The sequence below is a fragment of the Herpailurus yagouaroundi genome, unplaced genomic scaffold (assembly GCF_014898765.1).
Source record: "Herpailurus yagouaroundi ecotype Mexico unplaced genomic scaffold, PumYag 184, whole genome shotgun sequence".
Lineage (NCBI taxonomy): Eukaryota > Metazoa > Chordata > Mammalia > Carnivora > Felidae > Herpailurus > Herpailurus yagouaroundi.
The window spans coordinates 36,529,350-36,541,601 of record NW_024412415.1 but is presented as its reverse complement, the minus strand read 5'-3'; the positions used below and the strand labels follow the sequence as shown (position 1 = coordinate 36,541,601).

The window sequence follows — 12,252 nt, the reverse complement described above, 5'->3', positions numbered from 1 at the left end:
GGGCGGGGGATGCGCGGCGGCCGCTCTCCCGGACCCTGAGGCAGCTGGGCCCACCCTCCTGGAACCGTTTGACTCTTGGTGGCCTCAGCCTCTGCGGTCTCCGGCGCCCTGACCCTGGGGCCGCGGGTAGGAGGTGGCGTTTCCCGAAGAGGAGGGGGCTGCAGTGGCCACCGCGGCGGAGCCCGAGGTAAGACCCGCCCAAGCCGCCCAGAGGCCCTGCCGCCCGGCCCGGCCCACGTCTCGGTCTCGCTCTTTGGCTCCTTTGGGGCAGCCCCGCCCCAGCGGAGACGCCCCGTGAGCGGGTCTGCCTAGGAGCCTCCCAGACACCAGATCGCAGCGCTGGGTCCCCGGTAGACCCCACCCATCGTATCTTCCATTGGCCAGACACCACTCCGGCCCGCCAGCTCCCGGACGGTTCTGTCACGGCCCCCCATCCCCAGCACAGCCCGTTAGAACCCCCTTCGGACTCTCTTAGGACTCCTCGTGGAGCCTCCAGACTCCGTTACGGCCTCCCGTAAGCTGACCCGGTCACAGTTCCTCTGACACCCAGGCGCGGCCGCCCCCTAACCCAGAGCGACCTTGCAGCCCACCCCTGCCTGCGGACCCCTCCCAGTTCGCTTCCCGTCAACCGTACCCTCCTCGCCTTGCGGATAGTCTGTTCTTGATGCTCTCTCCTCCCAGTGGATCTGGTGTCAGCCCCTCTGTAGACACCATCAGACAGCAGCCTCTCCCCCAGTCCTCTCAGGCAGACCTTGTTATCTTTCTCTTTTCTTTGGTTGGAAGAGTTTTGCCTTTAAATCCTGGAGGGGTGTTTGCTTAACCTAGTGTACTCCCTACCCCCCCCCCCCCCAGTGGGACCTAAGGGGACTAACTGACACCCAAAGGAGGGAGGGGACAGGGAAGAGTGCGGGCCCAGGGCAGGGGTGTGTGTGCTAATATAAGGTCATACAGCCTGCTTCTCATCTTGTCTCTTCTGTAGAACGTGTGAGGTAGTCCAGTCTGACATTTAGGGACCTCTGTAAGAATTAAATCACATTACATTAAGGGATGTGACTGTGTCTCCATGTAGTATCATTTGCTTCCCTTTCTGGAAGATTTTTACACATTTTTTTTGTTTTGTTTTTGAGTGACACAAGGCGATTGTTTTTTGTTTTTTTTTTAACGTGTTTTTTGAATTTTCCGGAAAAATAAGACTTGTGGCTTTCCTTAATCCCTGAAGATTTTAATGTCAATTTAGTAATAAATTTCTGCTACCTGGTGCTGCTCCTTTTCCAAGGAGCAAGTACAGTTATCATGCAGTGTTGACTGATGTCATTACCAATAGCCTTCTCAGCAGTAGTGAAATAGTGAATAAAATCTTGTTTGTGGAAGTTGAACTCCTGAGTTGTCAAGAAGGAAACGTAATGATGCACTAAGTGATCAGTACCTAGGGATGAAGTATATAGTGAGGTTTTTGTAGTTAGTACTTTAAAATTTTTTCTTTTGTGTGTGTGAAACTGAAGCGGGAGAAAATCATATTAAAATTACAGGTAATAACTAGACATAGTATACAAGTCAAAAGGTTCTAAAGAGTATGCAGCAAAACGTTTCTCTTCCCCCTTTATCCTGCAACCACCTGTTTTTACTTTTTAGAGGCAACTACTATTTCCATCTTTATGTGGGTCCTTCCTGTGATTTTTAAATTTATATTCTCAAATATATTCTTAAAATGCACCACAAATGCTTGCAATACTATACACTCTATACCTCCCCTCACTGCCCCTCATTGCCCCTCACTTGATAGTAGAGCCTAGAGCTCATTCAATTAGAGTACATATGGACATGCCACATTCATGGGCTGTATAGTATTCTCTTTTTATGATCTTGACATTATTTTTAGTCTTTGCTTTTACAAACGGTCTCATTTGCTTTTCTTTTAGTGTATCAGCTGTTACATGTATGTTGTAAATAATTATCAGGATTTAAAAAAATTTCCTGATGATTCTTTTGTATTGAACCTACAAAAAAGGATATAACTAAAGTTATCATTGAACCTCCGAGCTTTCACGGAGTGATTCATTAGCTTTGATGGTGATTACAATATTTATCAAATAAGTTATTGAAGGATATAAAGTCGGGGACTGAAATGATCAGATTTGCATTTTTAAAAGGTCACTGGCTGCAGTGAGGAGGGTGGATTAAAGGGTAGTCTAAGGCTAAGGGCAGGAATATTAGGCAAATGATGATAGGGAGTCTGGATTTGGGTATTGGGAGTAGAGAGGACTTGGTGATTTCATTGGATTTGGAATTAGGGAGAAGGTTCATAGAAGATTTAGGTTTCTAGCTTGTGCCCTTCACTGAAGTGGGAATTGATAGAAGGGAGGAATGGGGTTTTTATTTTTGTCAAAAAAGAATTTGTGACAGGTTGGATTTGGGTGATTATATTTCTGTCAGATACTGACGGCCAGGAGACAGCTGGCTTTGTGTCTTAAGCTCATTATCAAATTCTGGATTGATAGTAATAGATTTGGGGGCAAAAGGTATAAATGAGAGGAGAAAAGATTATAGGACAGAAATCCAACATTTACATTACAGATAGAAGTTGAATGTCTAAAGCTAGTAAAGTAAGTGATTAATTTTCTTTAAGTTTGTTTATTTTGAGAGAGAGAGCCCACAAACAAGGGAGTGGCAGAGAGAGAGAGAGAGAGGGTGACATAGAATCTGAAGCAGGCTTCAGGCTCTGAGCTGTTAGCATAGAGCCAGATGCTGGACCCGGCTTGAACTCACGAACTGTGTGAGATCGTGACCTGAGCCAAAGTCAGATGCTCAACTGACTTGAGCCACCCAGCTGCCCCAAGTGATTAAGTTCTTTAAAAAATCTTATTATGGTTTACGTATCAATAGTGAGGTTCACGGTCTAATGTGATGTAATAGTTTTTTCCCTTAGTTAACAATAATGCCTTAGTTTATGAGGGAAATGAGAGTAAAATTAGATTTTTTTAAAGAAGTAAAACCTCAGTAGAAATTAGTACTATAAACCCATCCTTTCTAATCATTTGAATTTTACTATTGCAGATGTTTGTTCAGTCTTCTTTGTTTGTAGAGAAGTGTAGGATATTTGAAAATATGGTTTACCAAGAATAGTGTTTCCTAGTTTGCATGATTTTTTAGTTGTATTAACTTAATTTAAAATAAATATTAGTCAAAAAATTTTGGTTCATGTTTAAAAAATTTTTTTTTAATGTTTATTTACTTTTGAGACAGAGAGACAGAGCATGAATGGGGGAGGGTTAGAGAAAGGGAGACAAAGAATCTGAAGCAGGCTCCAAGCGGTCAGCACAGAGCCCGATGTGGGGCTTGAACTCATGGACTGTGAGATCATGACCTGAGCCGAAGTCGGATGCTTAACCGACTGGAGCCACCCAGGCACCCCTGGTGGTTCATGTTTTAAAATCTAACATTGACTTTTTTTTTTTAATGTTTGTTTATTTTTGAGAGAGACAGTGACAGTGTGAGTGGGAGAGGGGCAGAGAGAAAGGGAGACACAGAATGCCAAGCAGGCTCCAGGCTCTGAACTGTCAGCACAGAGCCCGACGTAGGACTAAACCCATGAACTGTGGGATCTCACATGAACTGTGAGATCATGACCTGAGCTGAAGTCAGACACTCAACCGACTGAGCCACCTAGGTGCTCCCCGACTCTATGTATTTCTAAGTTTAGAGCTGCTGTATAGATCTCTAACTTTGATGATGAATCACTGCTAATGAATTCACTTATGAATTCACTTATGAATCACTGCTTATGGATATCTCCTCTTGGATTCACATTTCACAAGCACTTCAAATGTGTGCAAAATAAAAACTCTTCTCTGCTTCTCTTTCTTCCAAAAAGGCGAGGGGAGAGGGAGACAAACTGCAACAAAAATTTTTGTTTTTTATTTCCTATCTTGGTGAATGGCACCACTCTCCTTGAGAAGTCTTCAGGAACCTGTGAATCATTGTCCACTCTGTACCTTAAACGTTACTAAGTGCTCCACATTCTCCCCCATGATAATTTCATATTTATTGTTGTTTTTGTTGTTTCTATTTTATTTTAACCAGAAATGTCTCTGGTGCTCCTGTAATGTGTTCTAAGGAGTCTTGTTGCTTTCTCTTTTCTGCCTCTTGTTTTGTCTTACCCTCCAATTCATTCTCTGCACTGCTGCCAGATTAGGTGTTCTAAAATGCTCTTTTAGTTAGAGTCTTTCATTTGCAAAGAGACTCAAGTTACAGTAAGTAGTGGAGTGCTTTTTAAAAGGAAACATGCAGAAAGGGAACCTAAGAAAAGTTAAACACCTTGGTCTCAAGAAGAACAGGAGTTTAATAAATAAAACTAAAAGCAGAAAAATACATATTTCACTCCTAGTGCTCTGTGGTTAATGTGTCTTAGATACTTTTACGATTTCTCTTTTTTTCTCCCTACTCCAGTTTTTCCTCTCACAGCTTCCCTTTATTCCCAATTTATGCCTCCTTATAACTACTGTGTTACTCCTGTGCCAACATTTTGCCTCCTGGATGCTGGCATTTTAACTTGAGCTGTTTGTTAACTTCTTCCTTTTCCCTAGGATTTTCTGGTTTGAATTTCTAAGAAACCATCTCTTGGGCTCAGCTCTTTTTCTCATGGGCTACTAGTAAGCCTGTGTACTTGGGACATGTGATCACTCCTGGCCATTTAGTGTTGGCCATGTGTTTATTTGTGCATGTGGGTGCGGGGCAGGATCATAATGGTGAAAAGCACAGGGCAGTGTGTGGGCTAATTTCTCACAAAATAGGATTGCAAGCATGGCAGACACTATAGTTGACATTTGTAGTACAAATACAAATCCTTTCCTATTGAAAGATCTTCAGTGTCTTCTCATTGCTTTCAGGATAAAGCTTAATTGTAGCATGGCATGTATGTGAGATTCTTTATGACCTATTACTTTTCTAGGCTTTCCTCCCATGCTCTCTTCCTTAAATTCTTTGATCCACCCTTATTGAACTTAGGATTCCGCCCAGATAAGGTGCTTTTTTCTCTTGTCTTTGCATCTCTCTTCCTTTCCTGTCTTTCCCTTCACCCATTCTTTGCTTGGCTAATTCCTATCTGACCTTCAGGATTTGTTTCAGGTATATCTTCAGGAAGATTTCTTTTACTTCTTCTAGATTGAGTTAGATGCCACTCATGTGTGCTCCTACTTAGTGCTTATGTCTGTCATAGCTCTCAAATGAAATTCCTAATTACTTGTGTATTTAACTTCTTTTTTATCCCTACTATATAGGAAGGAAGACTTAGATTGGGGATTTAAAAAAAATATGTATATGTGTGTGTGTGTGTATAATGTTTTTTTTATAAATTTTAAAGTATACAAAAAAGTACACAGATCCTAAGTGAATTTTCACCAAGTAAACACACCAGTGTAACCAACACCCATGGTAAAATGCAGAATATTTCTACAACTCCGTAAGCTACCTCATGCCCTTTTCTAGTTACTAATCCAGTTCAAAGAGGATTTAATTTTAAATGGGAAAACTCTTTTAATGTTTTTTTCTACATATTTTGTGTGTATCTTTAGACATACGAGAGATAGGTATCGGGATTGTGATCCTGTAGAACGAATATAATTTGTTATATTACAGAAATGTAATTTTCGCATACTTACATGCAACAGACAAATTTGAAATCACATTCTACTAATATTCTAATATTCTAATATTCAGTTGTGGGATGTTTATATTTAAGTAGATTTTCTTGTTTATAAGTTTAATATTTCAGAGTGGTAGAAAATAATATGATAGATCAAAGAATATTTGTTGAAAATAGCCTATTAATTTTGAATGGTGAACTTGCTGAAGATGTGTATAGTAAACATGTAAAGCACTTTCCAAATGGCGTTTGGCCTCTGAGTTTTAATGTGAATTATGTTGCTAGCATATTTTGGCAGTGGGGTTATCCAGCGGGCAACCGGAGTGTAATTTTACATGTACAGTGAGGAAAGTACTAGCTGTCCTATGTCATAGACAGCTGGCTTGCTAAGAATTTTTTTTTTTTTACAACCAGCAATCATTTTAGAGTGTATTTTTTCTTTTTCTCAGTTTTGATTTTTCTTTGACATTATGTAGCTCTTTGAATATGAAGGTATTCTTTTAAACATACTTTTTCCTCAGATGGGCTTTTCTGTCTGTAAATATTAATTTAAGTCCATTAAGGCCAATCAAGTAGAAAGAATATGGACTTTCAAACCTGGATTTCCAACAACCTCAATTCAGTTTCCAGCCTCATCATTTATAAGCTGTCATTTATAGGCAAGTCACTTAACATTTCTGAGCTTTAGGAATGTGCGTTTCTCAAATTGGAAATACTTACCTGACACAAGATTATCATTTAGAGTTAAAAAAAACTTTGTGTAAAGCACTAGGCACATAGTTGATATTCAACAAATTTTCCTTTTCTCCTGCAAATATGTCTATTTCTTGTTATATTTAAATATGAGGTCAGGAATTTAAAGAATTCATTGTGTGGCATTTAGAATAAATGGCTAATCAGGGGCGCCTGGGTGGCGCAGTCGGTTAAGAGTCCGACTTCAGCCAGGTCACGATCTCGCGGTCTGTGAGTTCGAGCCCCGCGTCAGGCTCTGGGCTGATGGCTCAGAGCCTGGAGCCTGTTTCAGATTCTGTGTCTCCCTCTCTCTCTGCCCCTCCCCCGTTCATGCTCTGTCTCTCTCTGTCCCAAAAATAAATAAATGTTGAAAAAAAAATTTTTTTAAAAAAAGAATAAATGGCTAATCAAAGTTTGTTGCTAATAGAAGTAAATCGTAGAAAGTCGGCTAGCTGTCTTTCAACTGTGATAATATTTTTGAATTCAAGAAGTTTCAAAGAAATGCTTTTGATTTCTTACTATATAAGTTTAATGGATGTTAGAATGTATTTTGATTCAATGTATTATGATACTTCAATTGAAGTATCATAAGACAATGTTCTGTTTGCCAGTGACAAACATTCCTTAAATCATTGACAGATTGTAGTACTATTGCTATTTGTAATGTGTAAGTATTTGTTTGAAATCTGTTTACTTATATTGATTAGATGATAGTGGGTTGAGTAATCTCTGGATTTTTTTTCTTTAAAAAAATTTTTTTTAATGTTTATTTTTGAGAGAGAGAGAGAGAGAGAGAGAGAGAGAGAGAGAGAGCGCGCGCATGCACACTACTTGGGAAGGGGCAGAGAGAGACGGAGACACAGAATCTGAAGCAGGCTCCAGGCTCTGAGCTGTCAGCACAGAGTCTTTGGGAGGCTTGAGCTCATATCACGATCTGAGCCGAAGTTGGATGCTTAACAAGACTGAGCCACCCAGGTGCCCCTTTTTCTTTTTAAATATAAAGAAGAAAGTTCTTCAGATGACTGTGTGGATATGTGTTTATAAATGATTTTTAGATCGTATTTTTTCCTTACTTTCTTTTGAAACTCTACCTTCTTTTGGTTCTCTTCCAGCCTCTCCCCTATTTTTTTTTTTAATAATAAAAAAACTTAGAGAATAATGAAAAAATTGAATGATTAGGACAAAGAACATTGATATGTCTGCCACCTAGATTCAGGTTATCAATGGCCCATCCGTATTTGCTTTATTGTTCTTTATACGTATGGACATGTGTATACTTTCACTGAGCCTTTTGAAAGCTGTGACTATTATGATGTTTATCTCAAAATACTTCAGCATATATCTCCTAAGAAAATAAATATTCTTGGGGTGCCTGGCTGGCTCAGTTGGAAGAGCATGTGACTCTTGATCTTTGGTTTGAGAGCCCCATGTTGGGTGTAGAGATTATTTAGATAAAACTTAAAAAAAAAAAAAAAGATATTCTCTACATCACCACAGTGCCATTACCAACACCTAGAAAAATAAGTCATTTCCTAATAGCATTTAATATTCAGTCTATATTTAAAATTTTCCCATTTGTCCCATAAAATGATTTTTTCAAACCAGAATTCAGTCAAGATTTTTGTATTGCATTTGATTATCTTTTTAGTCTCTTTTAATCTAGAAAATTTCCTTCCTCCACTCCTGTTTCTCTCATGATATTGACATTTCTTTGAGAAGACGAGATCATTCTTGTGGAATGGCCTGTTTTCTAGAGTTACCTGATTGTTTCTTTGTGCTTTTGTTTAACTTATTCCTTTGTTCACTGTGTATTTTGTAAATTGGAAGTTATATTTTATTTTTTTTCAACGTTTTTATTTATTTATGGGACAGACAGAGACAGAGCATGAACGGGGGAGGGGCAGAGAGAGAGGGAGACACAGAATCGGAAACAGGCTCCAGGCTCTGAGCCATCAGCCCAGAGCCTGACGCGGGGCTCGAACTCACGGACCGTGAGATCATGACCTGGCTGAAGTCGGACGCTTAACCGACTGCGCCACCCAGGCGCCCCTGGAAGTTATATTTTAAAGGCTTGAGTTAGATGCATATTAAAGAAGTTTTGGCAAGAATACTTCATAGGTGATGTTATATTTCATGTTGTATATTACGGGAGGTACATAATGTCACTATTAGTAATCTAAGTTTTATGAAGTTTAAAGTTGGTGTTTGCTGACTCTCCATTGTAGAAGTGTATTTTTCCTGCTGTGATCAAATACAATAATTTGTGGGGGTGATACTTTGGTACCATAAAAAATTACATTATTCAGTGTTCCTTACCTCATAATTTTAGCATCCTTTGTTGAACCTTAGGCAATTCAGTTATTTAATTGAAACTTGAAAATTAGTGATTTTTCTAATTCTATTATTGTTTTTACACTTACTAGCTATCATTCTTCAGTTAACAAGAGCTTTATAACCTTCCAGCAACTGGGAATGAACTATAGTTCTTCCTAAAGGGCAGAGTAAATAAATGCTTAATTCTTTCTCATCTAATTTTCAGAGTGAGGAGTTGGTCTATGAGTTATTACAATGGTAACAAATGAATGTTGTTATGATCTCTTGGATTTTACTTTGTTGAATTACAATAAGTTACAGATATTGTTCTTTTTGGTGCTCAAATGGTCTCAAATAAGGGCATTGGGAGCCCCTCCAAGCATAGCCCTCAGTTCTTTTTGCACAAATGCATTATTAGTCATTGAATGAGCCCTTTTGAGTATTAGATACCTTGGCTCACCATGGACTTTTCCTGCTTTAGATTTCAATTAGCAGTTTCTCTTCAGGAGCTCTGTCTCCTTATAATGGAGGATGATATTTAGAAACCAGTATCTGGATGCTAAATATGCTCATTTTTATGGGGCTGTCACTACTTCTAGGCCTTGCCTTGTCTGGAGGGGAAAAAAAGCATGAGGTCATATTGATAATTCTAATTCAAATTTAATGCTGTGGGTATTTCTTTCCTTTTTTTTTTTTTTAAGTTTAATCTCTTTTACATTGAAAACCTTAGTTTTTCTTAACTTTTATGTATATGTATATATTTAAAGTACACCTTAAATAGTTTCAAGATAAATAAACCTACTCAGTGAAGCTTAAGATTTTTTTTTGCATTTCATTTTGTCCTTAGAATGTATCCCAATAAGGATATACTTATTGTTAGTACTATATTTAAAAGTCACTTGAAATCATTATTTTCTCAGTGTGATTGTTACCAATTTGATAGGTATGTAGTTAGATCCATTTGTTTTTCATTTTAGGGTTTGCTCCCCCCCTTTTTTTGTTTTGTTTTGTTTGTTTAATATTACTCTTTGAATATATGAAACACTTACATAGTTCAAAGGAGAAATCAAATGAAAAGGCATATATAGAAATCTCATTTTTATCCCTGTCTCTTCTATTCTGTTTCCTCCTTGCTCCTGTAAAGGTAACATTTTTGTGAGTTTTTGATCAGTCATTCCAGTATTTTTTCTCTTTGAAAAATAAGATGTATGTGTGTATTCTCCCTTCATATGCCAAAGGTGTGTGTGTGTGTATGTATGTGTATGTGCACGTGCATGTGTGCGTGAGCAATATCTATGTATACTGTTCTGTAGCTTTTTTTTTCTCCACTTAATATATTCTGGAGAGTACTTCATATTGGTACATTCGGATCTTTCTCATGGAGGCATAATATTCTGTGCTGATATACCATAGTTTTAATGAATCTGGATCTGATGGATATTTGTGTTTAATTTTTTGGACTATAAGTAATACATATGGAATAAATTAATTAAAAAAAAAGTGTCTTCCCCAAGTAATTGAGAAGGAGTTGATTTGTTCCAGAGAGCTATAGTTTGAGTGGGCATTGTTGTGTTTTGTTGTTGTTGTTGTGAAGAGAATTTCATGGTATGTTTTGGGACATAGTATACTTTCTTCCCCTTGTATATTAGGTCATTGGTGTTAATGTTAATCTGCTTTTATTGTTGTATGATACGAGGGTCAGACAATAGATGATTCACTTGCTTTTTCTTCCTCTGCTTCTTGGTTTCTTTTAAAGCATTGGAACTAAAAACCTGATGTCCTGGGTGTTTTCATGTAAGGATAACTCAAGTTTGTCTTCACTTTTTTTCTACAACTTCCCCCTCCCTCACTTTAGCCTTCTTCTTTTCTGCCTTAAATCTCTCAGATTTTGGGATTCCAAGCATTTTGTGACAGTTGCTTATAGTCTGATGTATAATAAGATGTATATTATGAGTATAAATAAAAAGTAAGAGATCAAGAATACCAAAGGGAGAGGGAAGGGCATCTGTTAGGATAGAAGGAATTCAAGCTCTGGGGCTTGTGAAATAGAAATTGGAAGTTAGGGAACCTAGCCATTCAGATCTAAATTGTCTTTTACTCCAGTGCTTGAAAGTAATGTTTCGTTTATTGTTTTTTTTTTTTTTAAATAGAAGTATAGTTAATATGCAATGTTGTATTAGTTACCACTGTACAGCGTAGGTGATCCACTATTCTATGCAATTACCCATTAGGCAGTGTTCACCATGCTAAGTGTGTTTATCATCTGAATTTGTTTCATTTACTGAACAAAATTTTTCAGTATCTACCATAAGCAACTTCGGGGAAATACTAAAAATTATATAATTTAGTAGCCTTTTTTTTTTTTTTTTGAATGAGCACTAGGTACCAGACTTACATAGGTTGCTTTATTGTTTTTTTTAATTCTTTAAATGTGTTATTTATTTTTGAGAGAGAGAGAGACAGAAAGTGAGCAGGGGGAGGGGCAGAGAGAGAGGGAGGCACAGATTTGGAAGCAGGCTCAAGGCTCTGAACTGTCAGCACAGAGCTCCGTGTGGGGCTGAAACTCAGGAGCGGTGATCTGACCCGAGCTGAAGTCAGATGCTTAACCGACTGAGCCACCCAGATACCCTGTGCCCCATAGGTTGCTTTATTGTGTTAAATTACTATAGCAATGGTATGCAGTTTACTTTTCCTTTTATTCATATATATAGGAGAGTGAATAAAACTTGCAATTTGAAGAAAATTTTGAAGTAAATATTTGTGTTGTCATCACCCAGGCCAACAAATCAGGATTGCCTCTCCCTTCCCTTTAAAAAAAAAATTTTTTTTTAATGTTTTATTTATTTTTGAGACAGAGAGACACAGAGTGTGAGCAGGGGAGGGGCAGAGAGAGAGCGAGACACAGAATCCAAAGCAGGCTCCAGACTCTGAGCTGTCAGCACAGAGCCTGATGCAGGGCTCGAACTCACGGACTGTGAGATCATGACCTGAGCTGAGATCAGGAGTTGGACGTTTAACTGACTGAGCCACCCAAGTGCCCCTATTCATTCTATTTTTGATGGACATTTGAGTTGATTTCATTTTCTTGCTGTTATACAAATAATTTGGTGGTAAGTGCTCTTCTACCTGTTTCATATTTTCAAGTGTATAAATGTTTCTCTAGAATTTATAGGAATGGAACTGCTAAGTTGTGAGGTATGCACATGTTCAACTTTGATAATGGCAACGTGTTTTTCAGAATTATTTTAATTTATACTTCCTCCAACACAGTATATAAGTTCCCATTGCTCTGTTGTTGTTGTTTTTTTTTTAAAGATTTTATTTTTTTTATTTCATTTATTTATTTATTTATTTTATTTAAAAAATTTTTTTTCAACATTTTATTTTATTTTTGGGACAGACAGAGACAGAGCATGAACGGGGGAGGGGCAGAGAGAGAGGGAGACACAGAATCGGAAACAGGCTCCAGGCTCTGAGCCATCAGTCCAGAGCCCGACGCGGGGCTCGAACTCACGGACCGTGAGATCGCGACCTGGCTGAAGTCGGATGCTTAACCGACTGCGCCA

General features: G+C 38.4%; 1 protein-coding gene across 8 annotated transcripts in view; it reads left to right on the top strand.

Moving 5' to 3' along the window:
* Positions 1–12,252, top strand: part of MYO9A (myosin IXA) — a 293,601-nt gene that overhangs the window by 535 nt on the left and 280,814 nt on the right. For 6 of the 8 annotated variants that reach the window (XM_040493145.1, XM_040493146.1, XM_040493147.1 and 3 more), the window contains exon 1: positions 26–187. The exons of 1 other annotated variant lie outside the window; for it this stretch is intronic. The gene's annotated coding sequence lies outside the window, so the exon portion shown is untranslated. Of the gene's footprint in view, positions 1–25; positions 188–12,252 lie in introns of those variants that run through there. One more of the 8 variants, XM_040493148.1, reaches the window with a different exon arrangement.